This window comes from Ambystoma mexicanum, chromosome 10 (genome assembly GCF_040938575.1).
Source record: "Ambystoma mexicanum isolate Mex_15411 chromosome 10, UKY_AmexF1_1, whole genome shotgun sequence".
Classification (NCBI taxonomy): Eukaryota; Metazoa; Chordata; class Amphibia; order Caudata; family Ambystomatidae; genus Ambystoma; species Ambystoma mexicanum.
In genome coordinates, this window is record NC_090932.1 from 960,528,020 (window position 1) to 960,547,156 (window position 19,137).

Here is a 19,137-nt window from a genome sequence, read left to right on the forward strand (position 1 = left end):
AAAAAAATTACTTTGTATTCTTGGTTTTAGTTAGCCAGAATGAGCAAACATGCTTCCGCAAGAAGTGATCCACCAAAGATTCATAATTGCATAAGATTTCATAAAAAAGTGAAAAACCCACAGGGATGTATTGCAATTGGTGGTGCTTGTCAAATGCGTTTACATGTATTTGCATTAGAGTACAAACAAAAGTCGCTAGACCACATTTAAACAGATTTCGAAGTTGCCATCTTGCGGATTTCAGATAGGGGCATATGCCTGACTTTCTACTTGTACAAAAAGTGCCAGAACATGGAGGAGTCAGATTAGCTTTGTGAGGGGAACCCAAAGGATAAAAGATGAGCATATTTTGCCTTCTTGCTCCATTTTTTGCAATACAGAATACCAGTAGTCACCCTTAAGCAAACAGATCATCAGAGGGCCCTCCTGACATCCCCATTGTGTAATGCCTGATCTGCCAATTCATGAAATGGTTTACAGATTTGCCCCAAAGGTTTGGCTATTCGGACATGTTTATGAGGTATACAAGCTTTATCAGCATTGCTTTGTCCTTAAACAAAACATTTAACTGTTAACCAGCATACAGAATCTCACCAGCACATTTAAGTGTGTTAAATAAAACTAAAAGGCTGTGTGGCATGATAAAGATCAGAGATTATACTTCTAAAGGTGTTGAAATTAAGGCTTCATGATGACCCACAAACTCCTAAAATGGGGCTGGAGTACTTACCTGAGAAAACCTTGCCACCCACAAAACAATTGCAGTAGATTAAAAAGGAAAAACATTTGTCAACGAAATGGTAGGTTTTTCTGTCAGGACAGTTTTTCTAATGTACTACCAAGACTTTGCATAGGCAATTCAGAATCTCAAACTCTTAGCATAAGGCTGCACTACTAGAGATAATGGTAGCAAGGACATCGCAGTCTGGCTCATCTTACAAGGGAGAGAGGGCTGTAGATAGGTACAAAGACATTGTAGCATACATATTGTCCAGAGAAACGTATGTATTGTAAACAAATACATTATTTTATTAACATGTAGGCAAAGCTAATTCTTTGGAAAGTAAGTACTATATCACAGCTAAAACAATTATAAAAAACAACAATTCTTTGGTATGCAAACCAAAGAATAACCTTAGAGCAGCAATTTGCAGTTCAAGATGAGCAAAACCTAATTCTACACATTTAGAATGGCAAAATACTAATCATGGGGAGAAAAACCAAATTAGTTAGACTTTTATAATGGCAATGTAATTCAAGGGAGGCAAACCCGACTGGTAAAACCCTAGTGTTATTCACTTAATGTAATACAGTACTACCAACACAGTTACAAGTATACACCTTGCAACATATGTAACATTCTTCAGTTAGGAATGGATACAATTATACCAACATTACTTTTCAAAACATAGTTCAAAGGTAAGTCAAGAACCTATATACTTTCAGTGGGGCAGTCAGCTACTCGTGGACAAGAACTCAATAAGGCCGTTTTAGAAGTGCACTAAGCAGTTCAAGGTAAGCGCAACCCAATGTTCCACTTTTAGAATGGCAATATCTATTCAGGGTGAGTAAATCCCCATTGGTCTAAAAAACACTTTCTATTACAGAAACAGTCAGTTATACCAATGAGATTTTTCATAAGAGTGGGACACAATTCTATGTTAAGTAAGAATTCTAGCAGGGGGGCATGTCTAACTAGCCATGTAAGAGGATGGGTTGCTCCGGAGCTCCCGCGGATCCGAAATCATCCAGAGTAGGCCCGCCCGACAAACATTGTATACATCTCTCAAACACATTGGCAGCTGTGTGAATGTAGGCTGCACACGGCGCACTATGTTGGAACCAGAACCGAGCTGCACAAAAAAAGATATCTGCGGAAGACCAGTAGCGGGACCTTGACGTATGCCCAAGCAAAATGGCCACCCAGCAGAACAAAGGACCTGGAAGGGACTAACTCTGAGAGGGCGATGCAGCAAACCTGAGCGCATACAGCATGTTGAAATAAGAGCGAGGATGTGCCCTTCACGATTAGGTACTCGGCAGTGCAAGTGACTGCTGAGGTGCAGAGAGCGCCAATACCTGCTACATGCTGCACGGTAGACTGAACAATACACAAAGGAGACGCGGTCTGGAGCGCCGTGTGAGCAAGGGAGCCACATTGAGGATCATCCGCACCGCACAAGATTGTGCTCACATTGCGGGCGTAGCCGGTACATGGGAGCTACATCATTTCAGTGGAGCCGGCAGCAACAGTGTCCGACCATGGACTGGGCGGTTTCTCTGCACGGAATAGTCATCTGGATAAAGACAATACTTAGCCCACGGACAGGCAACTGAAACAAGCAAGGTTACCAAGGCACCCACAACAAAAGGGTAACACATGAGAAGGCGTGGCGGCGGACCGCTAAAGACGACGTTGGGGTAGCAGAACATGCACTACACAGCACAGCTAGGAAAGAGGACACTGTAGCGAGAAACAGCTGCGGACACTGCCAAGGAGTGAAATGCGCGGCGGCCCAAGACAGTAATGCTTGCACCTGAAAGGCTGGCAGAGGCTACCCCAAGAAAGGAGATAGTACCCCACGCCGGTGGATGAGTAACGCCGGATGGAACAAGGGCAGCATACTAGGTACTAACAAGGGGAACCAAAGCCTGGCAACAGGTAAATGCGAGAGCCTCATGGAACGACACCCTGCAGTACATACGAGGGCAATAACACTGTCAAGGAGGGCTAACCCCTGGAGTAAGGAGGTGCATGGGCCGAATGTATGCCCAGGAGGGGCAGTTATTGACTCATAATCCGGAAGGGAATAGAGAAGGAAGGGGACTCCAATACCAGGAACGATCATTTCACTAATCATACACTAAAGGCTTATTATAAACTGGAGATGTACCCCATCCTCCGTAAGCGCAGCTGGTAGCCCTCAAATAGACCCAAGCATTGGGCGAGCTGGTGCAAGCGGAAGAACCAGACAGTCTGACCCTGACCACCTTGAACAGAGACATCTGGCGACGCCGTGATGGCATCCAGGCTGCCTAAAACAAAAGGAAAGCAGTCAACGGAGGAATTTACAAAAACGGCACAGTCAACAGAGGGGGCCAGAAGTAGGGAGAGGAACATGCAATTGGACAGCACCAGCACGCAACGACCAGCAGATTCTTTCTAGCACCAAGATTATGGAGGCGATTGCGGACCTGAAAGTAGCATGGGAAACTAAGCTAGAGGCAGCCATGACTGAACTCAGTCACCGGCACTTAAAATTGATGCAGTGCAAGTGGATGTTAACTTACTGAGACAAGACATAAGAATAGCGGAACGCACAAGCGAGCTGGAGAAAGAAGTGAAATCAAATACAGCTGCCTCGCCGTGAAACGCCTCGGAGTCCCACACATTGCGACAACAAGTGAGCAACCTGGAAAACCGGGCAGAGGAAGCCGAAGGGCGTGCTCCAAGAAACATACGCGTTGTGGGGATTCCAGAAGGAGGGGAAGGACCAAACCCCACGGACTACATTGAGACCACGTTGCTGCAAGAAATCAAGGGAGGGGGACTTTCCCCACGGCTTTGCGGTCGAGAGAGCACACAGCTCAGGCAAGGAGGCCACTGCCAGAAGACCCCCCCCTACGCCACCCCTCTCCCTCCCTCCCCGAGACCGATCATTGCCAAAATATTGAATTATCGAGATAGGGAAAAAATACAAATTGCATCCGCGTCTATTACGGCGTACCCAGACTATACACTCCTGGTGCAGGGACGGCGACTAAATTAGGGAACAGTTAAGAGGAGACCACGCGAGGCGGGCTACAGATACATGCTGTTGTATCTGGTGAAACTGAAAATGTACCACAGGAACAAGGCCCTATTATTTGAGATTCCAGAGGATGCGACAGAGTGGTGTGACGCACAAAACTGCCCGTCGGGAACAGACGACCAGATAGAGAGCTTAACGGACAAGTGAGGCAGCGGTTCCTGAGGCCGAGGTGCTGTAAAAACTGACTTGCATATAGGACTGCACATACGCAAGTGGGGAGATGAGCTATGTTTTGAGCTGGAAGATACGGGCAGGCAGAGTATTTTGTGGCATAAGTGAGGGAGATACAGAGGACTTACACTCATACCTCATTAGATAGTTGGGTTGCCGATAGTGTGGTAACCCCATGCTGAGTTCCTAGTATCAGCGGAAGCCAAGAAAGGACTAAATGCGGGATAGCCTGCGATCCAGGGATGGAGCTGGGCAACAGTTGGGGATGGGAAGGGTGGGGGACAGGAGGGGAGTTGGGGGTTTGCAGTGGAATCAGTTAGGGAACGAGCTTACACCCACGCACTATTGCTCATGGTGCGGAAGTCAAGGGAGGATAGAGGCGGGACTGGGTATGGATGAGAGATGGGGAAACCTCAAGATAGCAACCTGGAATGTCAGGGGGCTCAATAGTTACTTGAAGAGGAATAAGATCACGATGTATCTAAGGAGGCAGAGAATAGATATCACCTTATTACAAGAAACTCTCCTCACCAAAGAAAAACAGGATGTGATGAGGTAGAAATTGAAGGGGACCACCATAGGGGCAAGTATTCGGCATACGCCACAGGGGTAATTACTTGGATAGCACCACATGTCCCCTTTCAGTTATTACAGTCCATTGCAGAGTCGGATGGGAGGATGGTGGCGATACAGGGATTGATAGAAAATATAGAGTTGTGCATCATTAATACATATGCCCCGAACCAAGATATTGTGGCCTATCTGCAGACCTTATATAGTAAAGTTAGCCTGTACCTTGGGGGTGTTATATGGCGAGGGGACTTTAATTGCACGCTGGACCCCAGGGTGGACAGATCAGACGGGAAGTTAGATAAACCTACCCCTGCAGCCAAAACCTTGAGGACCCCGTTGGGAGACTCATCTGGAAGATATATGGAGGCTACACCACCCACATGAAAGACATTCTCATTACTCGGCCCCACAAAACTTGTATACAAGGCTAGACTATATGTTTGCTACTCTGGAGCTGATGGGGGAGCTAGTGCGGTCGGAATACAAAGCGAGGGTCCTCTCAGACCACTCGCCACTGATCTTAACATGGCAATACTTGCCTCCTAGAGCTAGGATCCCAATGTGGCGGCTTAGAGCCAAAGCATTGAAAGACAGTGTTCAGGGGGACCTGAGAAAAGAAATCGTAGAATACTTCGAAAATAACACTGGAAGCGTAAAATCGGCTGGCACTCTATGGGAGGCATTTAAGGTGGTGGTGAGGGGAGCAACTATATCTAAATCCAAAGGGCTACAAGGAGGCATAAACCAGGAGTTGCAAATGGCAGATGCGAAATTAGAGGCAATTATGTGTAGAGGAGAGAACTCCCTTGAGGATGCCGAAGCCATAAGCCAATTGCAGCCGGAGTGTGGAGGACACTGGGAGAGATTATGCAACTTAAACTACAAGAAATACATAGAGGCGCAGCATGCTGGGGAGGACAAGCCAGGGAGGTTGCTAGCATGTTGTATACAAATGAGACACCCAGACCAACGATCAGAGCAATAAAGGGGGAGAATGGACAAATACTGGATACCCAAGAGGGCGTGAACGGTGGGTTCCTTGAGTTCTATCAACTGTATGGAGACGTGAAAGGGGGTGCATGGAGCGAGACGGTAGAAACAGGATGTTGGCTTACCCAAATTGGGGACTGAAGAGAGGGAGAACCTAGATGCCCCAATCATGCTGGAGGAACTAGAAGCAGTGAGTAAGCTATTACCTACTAGTAAGGCCCCGGGAGCGGACGGACTCCCCAGTGAGTTCTACAAAACGTATAAAATGGAAGTGCTCCCCCCGTTACTGGCAATGTTGAATGAAGTGTTAGAAATAGGGATACTGCCGGAATCCCTGAGAGAGGCAATTATTATTCCGCTTCTCAAACCTAACAAGCGGAGCATGGACTGCGGGTCATATAGACCGCTACCCATGCTGAACCAGGACAGCAAGATACTCACAGCTGTGTTGGCAAATAGACAGACAGGTTATTAACAAACTTATACATCCTGACCAGACCGGACATGTTCCAGACAGAAGCATAGACAATCAAAGAAGGCTCCACCGTGTCATAGAGCAAACAGAAGGGGACTCACATGAAGTTGCAATTGTTTCATTAGATGCGGTGGTGAAGGCCTTCGTTTCTGTCAAATGGCCTTGGCTGATGGCAGCCCTACTAGAATATGGAATAGGGCAGGGTACCTGAAGTGGGTGAAACTACTGTACAGTAAGCCACTAGCCAGAGTCAAGACGGGAGCAATAATTTCAGAGAGTTGGCAACTCAGTAGGGGCACCAGACAGGGATGCCCTTGGTCCCGATGCGGTTTATCCTCGCACTGGAACCCTTAGCGATACATCTGAGGCAACAATACGAGGAGGTGGGGATCTACGCGAAGGGAGGGCCACATTTAATATCAATGTATGCTGATATGCTGTTATACTGGAGGTATCCGGAGGAAAACCTGCAATATATTTTAGGATTAACTGTAATGCCAGAGAGCAACGCAAATCGCTCCATTACTTCTAAGAAGTTGTGTGTATTCCCCTTGGGGGGGATATAAGGGGATTCCGAGAGAGTATCTACCAGTATTACAAATACCTTGGGAGACTAGAACCTTTAGATACCTGGGAATTGACATCACACGGTGGAGGCTGAATATAAAAATAACAGAAGGCAGTGGCAAACATTGAGAATAGCATGAGATTCTGGGCTAAGCTCCCTTTGGCCATGGTAGGGAGGGTGGCACTGTTGAAGATGGCTGTATTGCCGAGGTTGTTACACTTTTTGGGGAATATACCATACATGATACCCAAGCAATTTTTTGTTAAACTTCAAAGCATATGTAGAGGGTTCATATGGCACAATACCAGGAATAGAATAGCCCTGTGGAAACTGCAGAACATGCATGATCAAGGGGGCATAACATTGCCCAACTTTGAGGTTTATTATTTGGCCAGCCAACTACAATATGTGGCTAAGTGTTATGGAAGACTCAACATCAGAGTCCAGATTGTTGAGGTCTGAATGTGTTCGTTTTTTTTTTAAAGAATGCATATGGCTGCCAAAACCGGAGCTAAAAGGGTGCACGAGGATGTTAGAACTGGGATGGAAGATGTGGCGCAAGGCACGCCAGGTCATGAGCCCGACCCTGTGTTCTCCGCAAGTGCCGCTAGTGGCATTGACTGGCGGGGACGAGCAACTGAGGAAGATAATATGTAAGCATTGGGAACCAATGGGCATTGCAATGCTGGGAGATGTATGGCAAGATGGGAAAGTCATGGAATTTAACATACTGGTGGAAGAGACTGGTCGACACTCAGGACAGTATATTACTTACACCAGATTGGTGCGACGGGTGAAAGAGTCACGGTCAGAAATAGTGCTAGATGGTGAACCCGACACGGCCATAGAAACAATTTACGATATCTCAGAAGGGGGGCACAAGGTTTCTCGAATCTATGAACTGCTGATGTCCAGGCTGGGAAAGGAGGTGACACAACAGACGGGACTGGGAAGAGGAAGCTGGGGAACCCATGAAAGATGGGCTGTGGGTGAGGGTTCAGAGATAAGTGTCCAGGAACAGATCCATCTATATATGACTCACAGGGCATACATGACCCCCCCCCCCCCCCAGAGGATTGCGCGATTCAAGAACGCAGGAATAGAAAACATGTCCCAAATGTGGCTAAGTGAATGCAGGGATGATGCATATGTTCTGGGCATGCCCGGAAATTGGAAAATTCTGGCAAGAAGTAGCCCACCACTTAACCGAGAAAGGGATCATACTAAATGTGGAATCAGTGTGGGCATGCATGGTAGGGGTTTTTCTAGACCGCGCAAACTGAAACTTGGCCTATATACTTGCCAAGCGCAGAATTGCTATGGGTTGGAAAAAAAAGCAAACAATAGACCAAAAGGTAGAGGTTTGGTGGAACGAAGAAGTGGAAACGGCAGTATGGAACGAAGTGCTTAATAGAGGGCGGGGATGAGGCAGCGGAAATTGATGGCCTGGAGGCACTTAGTAGCCACACTGTGTCCATGCAGGCCAGCCTGAGTGACAATGATTCCTCCGGGAGTACAGAGGGGGAGGCACCCCTAGATGAAACTGTGGCAGATGGGGAAGTGGAGTAAGCTCGAGTTATTGGGGGTGTCTGGGGAGGGGGGGGGTAATGGGGAGATAGTGGACATCTCATGATATTGTATATGATGCTTGAATTTACAAGATGTGCACTGTTGGGTTTGTTTTTCTGTTGATGGGTTGATGTTAAAGTTAATAATTTTTTTTTTTTTAAAAAGTAGAGTTCTAGCAGACTTCAGAGGGAAAGTATGCAACTCAAGGATAAGAAAAAACTCCAAGACTATTTTAGAAATGCACTATGCAGTTCAGGGTAAGCAAAACGCAATGGTGCACTTTTAGAACAGCAATAGCTATTCAAGGTGAGTAAACCCTATTGCTAAGCTTTTATATTTATTGAGTTTCAGGAATAATAAAAAACCAACTCAGATACTTTCTAGAAGAGTGGGACACTTCACAGGTAAGTAATTGTTAGGGAGAATTTTCATTTCTGTGCCAATTCCCTTTAACCTTAGGGGACCCCCCCCCCCCCCAACTCTCTTGCTGGACTCTGGGCTTTTTAGTGTTTACTGCTCAGTGAGTGGGACCTTTTTGTCACTCATGTGTTTTCCAGACTATGATTTTCTATGTTCCTTACTGTTTTGTGGAGTCTGGTAAACTCCATAGGCATCTGCTTTTGCATTGCGACAGCACCTTTTGTGAAGTGCCACTTGGACTTCTCTTAATGTTGAACTACATTTTCTTGGGTGAACTACTGTTCCTAAGTATAGTAAGTTGACTCCTGTCTTACTTACCTTTACTTTATGGGTACAGCAAACACCACCCTATGTGGAGTGCTGGGGGTTACATAGTACCTCCTTTAACCCATTCCTCATGTAACTGTTACACCAACTCACTTGAATGGCTGGTGTCAGTGGTTCCTTTTTTACGACCCAGTGCAGGCCGATACCTCAGCTGCAATTTTCTCAAAACGGCCCAAGTCTTTTTTCGCCATTTATTAGTTTCTTCTGGGCTTTTACTCTGTTTGCATCAGGTTTGAGTCCTTTGTGTGTTTTGCCTTTGGCAGGCTTCAGCCCTGATGCCCGGCCAGGCTCCAGTGTGTCTGCAAAGGCATAAAGTGAGGGAGGGTCTCAAAACTTCCGACCTTTGTCTCTAGGTGTGCCTGAATGAAAAAAGTTCCAATTGGCCGGACTGGCTGTCCTGTTGGACAGCCAACCTTCTATGTTATTTCATTCACAGCCCTAGGCTGTTAATTAATGGGAACTTGCATAAACAGCAAGGTTTTTGGGACCAAGAGCAGGGTCGACTACAGGAGGACAACATTTAAAGCAGAAGACGTCAACAGCACCCTCCTGGACTGCATAGTGCCAAGTGAAGCCCTGCAGCTGGTCTGACCCAGTTTTCAAATCGACAGGGAAGATCCATTAAGGACGACTTCCTCCCTTAGGCTGTTTGGGGCAACTAGACTCGAGACACTATTTCGGCAAAACCCTCGACTTGCTGTGACTTTCCGAGGCTGCAGAATCCCAATACCCAGGGTATCTCGACCACCTGAGAGTGCATTGTCTTCCGAAGTGTGAATCCGGGCAAACCTTTGTGGGCATCCGTAGGACCCTACAAAGCAAGAAATCCGCATCCAGAGTCCAGGACTGAGGGATCAAGGACCATCTAACCAGAGCTTTTTGTCGTTATTTGGCACTGCGAAAAAGGGGCCAAAACCACAAACAGTAGCTGAAACGACAGAAATCCATTGTTGCAGAGTCCCTCTCTCGAGTGCTGTTGCAGGAGCCCACCAGACGTCCACCTTTCATCACCACGACCAAGGATCAGAACCAAGGATCTGCTGCATTGTATCCAGAAGGCATCCAGCTGGAACAATTTTGTTTCAAAAGGTACTGTGGGGCTTGTGGTATATTATCATTTTGCCATTTGGGGTGTTTCCTATCTTTGGGAGTTCGATTTAACCCTACACTAAGTTGAGCTCAGCTTACCTGCACTGACCTTACAGCTTGTGCTTTCTAAAGGCGACTCCACTTGCGTTGCTGTGATTTCTCTTTTGAACACCAAGAACATTTTTCTAATAAGAGCATCAGAACTTTGACTTTGCCCATTGACTTTGGCTGTCCTGGCTCCCTAAGGACTCCTTCTGAACCTATTGGCTTTGGCAGTGCTTGTTCCTCACAGGTTTTAAATGTTGAACACTTTAATGCCGGGATAATAGACTGCCTGCATCCCTTTGGGAGAATCTAGCTGTTCTTATAATTTATCAGTCTGTTCTGATATAACCCTAACCTTTCCTTCCTTAAATAACCAAAATATTGCAACGGTGTTACCTATATAAAATGTTATACTGACCTCAACTGGCGTCACCTCTGGGTGCTGGAACTTGTTTAACAGAATTACTTACCTGCTTTATTGTTCACTTTTTTAATTTAATCCTAATTTGAATTAATGTTACAGCTAATTATTGCTTTCTAAAGAATGCTTTACATATCCTTGTGTATAAATACATAATTTATTATGCAACTTTAAGTGTGTTTACTTGGATACCTGTATTTACCGATTTCATTGTACAGCTCACACTACCCGTCTTAAGATGAGCCTGGCTGCTCAGTCACACTACCAATTTGTGTAGTACAGGCGTATATTAAAAGATGTGTTACCTAATACTAAGGGATTAGTTTTGTGTAATCCCACACCAGGTGGAGAGCACCAATTATTACCCAAAAGTACTTATACTTTTCAGAGTGGCAGCAAGCAACTCAAAAATTAAGAACTTTAGGACATATTAAATACAGTTAAAACACCTAAACCTCTAGCAAGTAAGTACTTTGCAAAACGTGTGATATTTTCAAGACAGAGGCTTATAATTTTAAGGTCCTTCCCCATTCTAGGCCATGAGTGAACTCGGAGTCAGAAGAGGTATGCTAGTGGTCTAGGCGCCAACAGAAGGCGGGCCAGGATGAGGCTCAAAAGCAGGAAAGTCAGAGTTCCAGCAGCTTTCGGAGAAGGCTCCCTAGATGTGTGCCAGCGTTAGGCCTGGGCGAACTCGCAAACACTCAAATCACCCACTCAGCCAGGCAGAATCGACAGAAGACTTAAGGCAAGTATTACCTAAGCCAACACAGTATCTCAGCAGTGACGAAATGCTTGCAGACGGACGCCTTCACGATGCAGCAGGTCAGGACCCGGGGCCTGGATTCTTGGTCGTGGTGACGACAGAGCAGACACTGGATCGGAACTTGCAGCAGCAGTCAACAGAAAAGGCTCCCAACAAAGGAATCTTCTGTGCTTCTCGCGGCTCTGGTGCCCTTTTACAGGCTCCTGATGAATGGATGTCGCCGGTCAAATTCTACTCGCTAATATGGTCCTGCACTTTGGTGAGGGGACTTCAAAGATTCGAATTGTGTCTCTGGAGGTCCAGCAGGAGTCCAAAGTTTCTGTGAAAATCGGACTTCTGAAGACCATGCACTGCATTCTGGCTCGAGGTCCCCTGGTATTGGCGGTCTGCAGCCCAATAAAGCAAGGTATGCTCGTTTTGCGAGTCTCACCAGCCTCTGGATCCCCAGTTTGATTGGAAGGGTCAGAAACAGGCTGTTCCACAGCAGGCTCTCCGGTTGTTGGAATCAGTTATTTTCTTAATCTCCTTGTTGGGTTCAGCTCCAGTGGTCGAATTGTCTTCAGCTTTCAGAAACAGACTTTTAAACAGGAACCCACACAACTTCTGCAAACTCGCCCTGCAGTTCACAAAAGGGGCAATTAGCTATCCAACGAGGACAGCCAGCACCACAGAGGGAAATGGTTTCGCTCAGGTACACCAGAAGACTAAGGGCTGCTGAGTTTCAAACTCCACCCCCACGTCCAGTCTTCGCAGACACTCTGGAGCCTTGGCAGGAAACACAAAGGGTTCCCGCTGAAAACAAAAATTCAACCAGGACATCCCCCACCTAGGACAGTAATGGTAGACCCATGAAAAGGACAAGTAACCTCAAAATGACGAAAAAAGAAAAGCCACCATTCTAACAGAATGGTGTCCCTTCTGTGCATTACCACAGCTGGTTAGACAGCCTGCATCTAATAACTAAAAAGTAATTAATGTAGATTCACTGCCACCAGCCATAAGAGTTAGCTTGCCACAGTAACTAAAATGTTACTAAATAACTGAGAAAGGGGATACCATGCATCTCCCCAGCACTCCAGATAAGGTCAGGTGGGCTGGTCTCGCTTATAAAGGGGATTTACCCCTGGGAACAGTATTTCACCCAAGGCAAATAAATTAAAAAGGGAAGCCGCAAGGGTAACACTGCACATAACCATATCTCTCCACCATTAGCTGCCTCACATTGGCAAGAGCACTTGTGCTATCCAAATTAGATTATTGCAACGCTCCCTACCCGAGTTCCAACAAACGCACTATGCAAAAAATCCAAAAATTGCAAAACAATGCCCTTCGAGCAGCCCTAGGAATCCCAAAAAGAGAACATATCAGCAGTTAGAAGACAGTCTAACTGGCTCTCTACAGCTGACAAAATTAAACTGAAAACAGCCTCACTAACATACAAATGCATCAATAATTTAGCACCTAAATACTTAACAGATAGGTTCAAAAGAAGAACCACAGCCAGACCCACCAGAGAAGCCTACACCAACTGCCTAGCTGTTCCCCCATTCAAAATGACTACTACCGGAGGAAATAGTTTCCTGGTCAAAGCGGCCCAATTGAGGAACTCCCTGCCAACCAATAAGGTCTGACCAGTCCTACCCAACTTCAGATTAAACATGATCAAGTGGCTCAAAGAAAACTACCAATAAGAACCAGCCCTTCTGATCACTTGATTCATACCTAATTGAAAGTCCACTTTCACTATTGTACATCGCCTATTTGTAAATTTGTACATTTATTTTGTTGTATTGATATCATCATGTTTTAACTATTACGCTGTAACTCTGCGACTATGTAATCTGTAATTGTAACTTGTAAACTTAAAGTATTCTTGCATTTGCGCCATAGGAAAATGCATTAAGTCCAACAGCTATAGGGAACTATAAATCCACACATATACTATGGTGAGACATAAAAAGATCACCCATAAATATGGTAAAAGAAAGGGTGTGGGGGCTGGAGGAGGGACTCCCACTCACCCAACAACATGGAAAAATAATCGCCAAGTCCAGCAAAAAGTTCTGTGGATCTAACATTGAACAAAGCTATGACAATTGTCAGATCTGAAAGATGTTAATTTGAAGGAAGAACTTTTTCAGGCAAAGTTGGAAGTCGGTACTCAAGTTGTAACTTCTGGAACACTAGTTGCTCCTGTAAGATACTACATTTGTCACTATAAAGTTCAGATCTCAACTTGCGCATAAAATGCAGTGATGGAAAGCCCATTTTGACAAAACCAATGCAGAAATGTATCCGATAGGGAGTCATCAGGGGTATGTGATGAATCCGATGGACATCACTCCATTCCCAGAGGTAGCCTCTCCCCATGTGGCCATGGGACAGCAGCCGCTACCTGATCCAGACCCTGGGGTGGCTATGTGAGGGAGGACCACATGGGGGAGGCGACCCTCAAGGGAATAACATGGCATCAGATGAAAAAGCTAATTCCCTTTTCAGAGATATTCCCTCCATGTGTCATGCCTTTATGGCTTACTGTGATAGTTCTCACCAACCATCCACAAAATGTCATGACCACTCTCAGTATGACGTTTCAAGAGATAACTCTTTCCAATGCACATGGGGAGTACTGGAGCGAGGAAGATTACTGGAGCAATACATATCACTAGTGCAGAGAAGCTGGACACTAGCTCTAGTGGTTGTAGTTCTCTCCCATGCACCAGGACATTAAGGATTAGACCTGGAAAGGGGGTAGCCGGGGATGAGGAGGAGAGAGGAGAGGCGAGTGGAGAGAGGGGGAGAGACGGCTCAGGGAGCCTGGAGTAAGTACACTGTCGCACAGAAGAAAGTGCATCGAGGAGACAGCGCTGGTGAAAATCCTGACGGGAGACTAGCAGAGTGTAAGCGTTGTGAGGGAAGAGAAGCCCCTTAGGCCCCACGGGAACCGCAGAGCAGGAGAAACACCAGCTGCCTGTGACAACCAGACAGGGGAAGCAGCGAAGACCAGAGGAGCTCTGAAGCAGCCGAATAAAGCCGGTGATCCCATAGCAGGGAAATGGGACACTTGGCTCAGAGCATCGCGTAGGAAAACAAAGCACTAAACAAGTGGAAGCAAGCCCACAGCAGGGATTTGAGAGCTGGGGCGAAGGTGGAGAACTGATGAATGTAAGAATGGGTCGGGACCCAATATCTTGGACAAAAGAGAAACCAATTGGAAGAGTGACAATGACAAAAGGGTTACAAACCTGGAACCCACACCCAAATGTGAAAGTTGTATTACATCAGAAAGCCCTAGCAGGAGCGCATACCAGGCAAAGTCAAGTCTGAAAGTGAAGTGAACTACACGAGAAAGGCCTGGCAGTAGAGTATACCAAGCAAGGCCAAATATAGAAATAGAATCCTAAGAAGAACCATGCCCTTAAACATTTGAAGCATATTGAATGTAAGAGAAGCTGGCAGTAGAGTATACCAGGCAGTCAAGTCTGCAAGTGTGTGGAGTGAAACACACAAGAAAGCCCTAGCAGGACAGTATACCAGGTGTTCGACAAGTTTGGGACCTGCACCCAAATTTGAACACTATGAAAAGGAAATTACGAGGAAGACACATGCCCTTGAGATTCTGAATTGTTTTGAACAGTTTGTGTCATGGAAAGAAACCTGGTGAAGGGAGTCCTCCTGTGGAACTGTGAACATTATCCATTTGGAAGCTTTTTGTTGCGAGTTACCTTTTTCCTTTGAACTTGAAGATTTGTGCACTTTCAAGGCCAGAGACGATACCCTTAAGAACCTTAGTTACTTTTGCGAGGGCTAGGATAGGATTTCAGACAGAACATCTTGACAAACAACAGATACTTAGTTTTGGTTGAAGTAGGGAAATCTCTCCTAGAGTAGGGATAGTGAGGCATTTTCCAACACTTATTATTTCAATAAAGGTAAAGGTTTGTAGCAATCACTAGGAGTCTTCTGTGTCTACCTCTCATTGCTGGTTCCTCACAGGTAGCTGCGGGGAAAGTAAATGCATAAAATGCCCTGCACCACCTTATCAAACATTCTGTAGAGATGGTTTGGGGCATGCATGCTTAACCCCTTGTTAGGGAGGAAGCATCTTCTGCTTTAGTTTGCTTGCCTGTTTTGCTCATTATTATGGGGAAAACGACTAATCCATAAGAATGTCAAGTTCTGAGAGACTAGGGCTCTATGAATTCACGTATTGTTACAATTGTACACAACACCTTACAGTTTAGTGTGGTTGGGATACTTATGTTTTTCCAATGTGCCTAAGAAAAGCTGGTGGCAAATCTGTGATATTTTTACCAATTGTGTTATTTTACTTGTGCGCTTTTGCATTTACCAGGTGCATCGCTTGCTCTTTGGTCATATTGTTCTTTGGCCTTCGTTTCCTGCCTTCTCAGGTCAGGAAATGCCTTTTCCCAGGGAAAGCCTTGGCTTTCGCGGGGTAAAGGGTGTGTGTTTGTGTGTCAGTGAAGGGGGCTGGGACTGTCTACTCCCAATCCACATCTTTAGTACCAGACAGTCTGTTGCTTGGCATATGTTGCGACCAGTGGCTATCCACGATTGGATAGCCACTGGCTGTTTGAATGGTGCAGATCCTTACTGTTGGTGAGCTTGGCTTTGCTCTGAGCCTGAATCTTGGCTAAAAGAACTCCTTCGACTGTTCGGGAGATAAATCATTGGAACCAAGACTTCTATAAAGATGAATAGCTCGACACCCGAAGAAACCCTGCAGTTGACCAGCAAAGACACCAGTGCTGTCTCAGTTGAGCACTGCAGCTCTCTGTTTTCATTTCTAGAAGGCTTTCGTTGGTGCTTCGACCCCTGGACCAGTGGGAACAACCAGTTTTGATCCAATGCTAGATCTGTGCCTGCTGAGCCTCTGGCAGTGTCTCCAGACCACCTGGCAGATTTACCAGCTCAATCCTGGGCTACCTTGCTGCACCAGTCGCTATCACCAGTTCAGCCTTTGCACTCGTCAGATCTACATCGTGTCAGACAAGATGCCTTCCACTGCAGTTGCTACCTTACTGATCATAGAGGCGCCATACAGAGCCTGCCTCACTGACAGTTTACTGCTGCTACCCATATTGGTGTCCAGGCAGTCCCCAGAGGAAGACTGCTACGTGGGATCAGGAGAGAGGAGTAGGACTTCACTGGGGCTTGGCTGGAGGCAGAAAGGCGGCTAAGGCATACAATTGCCAAAGGACAGGCGAAAATCTCATGGCACAGCCATTTTCGTGTGTATAGTATGCTAAAAGGCACCATGCTGTTAAATGAAAGTGCACAGCAGAAAATAAAATAAATCACAGTAGAAAAATATCTGCTGCCACCAGCCCAGGTGCTGTGTGCAGTTTAAAAGTAACAAGAATTCCAACTCTCCCAGTGCTGAAACCTAGGTACTGCTAAGCCTATCCATTAAAAGAGAGCAAAAGCAAGGGAATTAAAGCAGAGGGCTTTACTAACAAAAGTCAAGTCAGTATGTGAACAATATCAAAAATATAGGGTGTCCCATGGAAGTCTATTGAAGGAATAACAAGGGAGTAGTTTCTTACCTGTAACTCCATTTCTCCAGCGTTGGTATCTTTCATGGATTGACATGCTGTGAATATTCCCCTTCAGGCTGGAAAACCTCGGTCACTTTAACCTAGCGTTTTCCTATGGAAAACTTTGACACTTTATGTCCCATCAACTTCCTTTTTGGGTGCTTTACTCTCACCATTACGACATAGGGTATAAATAGCCCCGCCCCGCGGCTTCCCTTCAGATTTTAACCTCCAAAGTAGAGGGAACCCGAACCAGGTTTCCCTAAAGAGGCGGCCGGCGGGTGCATGTGAATCCATGAAAGATAACGCTGGAGAAAAGGAGTTACAGGTAAGAAACTACTCCCTTCGCCAGCATTGTATCCTTCATGGATTCACATGCTGTGAATATATTACATAGCAGAACCAACCATGCATGGCGGAGTGTAAAAGGCAAACCAATTAACAAAACTATATAGACAACAAACCCATCAAGTGACAAAGTTCAAAATAAACACCCCAAGACTGCGGTGCTTACCTTATTGGAACAGGCATTGCAGGACTGCACGTCCCACCTGTACATCACCATGCTGCTGCCCCAGAGTGAGCCTTAGGATCCCTCCTCAAAGGCTTCCCAGCTTTAGAGTGGCACAACGAAATAGTAGAGGACACCAAACGTGAGAGTCCTTGTTTGAAGATAGCCTGTACCTTGTTGGACGGACCATAAGCCAAAATGGCTGCTTTGACGTCCTGAGTTAGATTCAAATAAAACTTTAACGCCCTCTTAACGTCCAGAGAATGCAGGGCCCGTTCTGCAGGAGTGGATGCTGTAGCAAAAAATGAGGGCAAAACAATAGAAGAGTGTTTGTGAAATGCCGTTGGCACTTTGGGGATAAAGTGCGGGTTAGTGGTCAGAATAACCTCATCCTTCAGGAATCTCAAGTATGGAGATTTGAGAACCAATGCTTGCAATTCCGATATCCGCCTGGCCGGAGTAATTGCCACCAAAAAAGCCATCTTCAATGACAAACTTCAAAGGAGTCTTCGACATCGGCTCAAAGGGTGGTTTCATCAGAACCGAAAGTACCAAATTAAGGCTCCATACCGGCGCAAACTTCTTCATAGGAGGAAAAGTTTGAAACGATCCCAGGCCATGAAAGAATGGTCTCAGATATGGGAGCAAGTGAAGGTATCTCAACGCAAGGTTTCAATTGATATCTACACAGGGTATATATGACCCCGGCAAGGCTACATACCATTAATCCTTCCCCCAACTCATAAATGTCCACGTTGTGGAAAGGGACCAGCAGGGTTTTGGCATGTGTGAGAATGCCCAATCAATCATACTGGGAAGGGGCAATGGCCCAAATTAATAAGTTATTACACAGAAAACCTACCCGCGTACTATCTATTTCTTTATGGGGACCGATCCCAGGAGGGAAGAAAGACAACTCGGAAAAGGATAACAATGTATGATACTGGCTAAAAAAGACAGATAGCAATTTCCTGGAAACGTCCAAGTGGCCTCCTGCTACAGCAATTGATAAACAATATACAACAGTGGGGGTTAGCAGAAATAGAAATCTTACGGATCGGACATTTGTAAGAAGGAAGTAGGGGTGGAATTAGGCTGTGGTCAGATGCTAAACAAATTAACTTCATCACCAGATTTGAAGCCCTGTGATGCAGTTGGAAATTGGCCATACAGGAATAATGAAAGGCTAGGGTACTAAAGAAAGAATGAGAAGAACTAAATTACTTACCTTACTGCTATAGTCTATAGTCCCCTTTCCTCAATACTATTGTAACATTCTGTCCTTTGAGACGGGACCGGCGCACTTCGAAGCATCAAAAAATGACTGTCTTTTACGCACGTGGTTACAACCCTGGCTATCTGAGCTCTGCTCATCACCCTTCAGTCCTTTTCAATCGCCAAAGTCGAAGGACAATTCGCAAAATATATTAAACTTTTTTAGAGGGGACGGCGGGCAGGCTTATGAGGAAAGGAGACTATGGACTAAGAGTAAGGAAGTCACTACGGTGAGTAACTCTGTTATACTCATACGTCCCCCAGCCCCCTTTCCTCCATACTTTTGGGACATTCCCAAGCACTAACCAAAGAAACGGGAGGACAGAAAATTTCCCTTACTGGAACAGGTTTTTAAGAACTGCCTGGCCAAACTGGCATCAGCCCAGGAGCTCAGGTCAAGAAAATAGTGTCTACAAAAAGCAAAGGGAGAAGCCCAGGTAGCTGCCTTGGCTATGGACTCCCAAAGGACATTTCTGGAAGGCAACAGCAGCAGCTTTGCCTCGGACCAAATGTGCATGAACGCCTTTTGGTGCATAAAGGCTCTGAACTGTATGATACAGGAAGAGATCC

The 19,137-nt window shown here is 45.8% G+C and overlaps 1 protein-coding gene across 6 annotated transcripts in view; it reads right to left on the reverse strand.

Moving 5' to 3' along the window:
• The window catches only part of ECT2 (epithelial cell transforming 2), a 1,267,500-nt gene that overhangs the window by 886,954 nt on the left and 361,409 nt on the right, over positions 1-19,137 (reverse strand). The gene's annotated exons all lie outside the window — the stretch shown is intronic.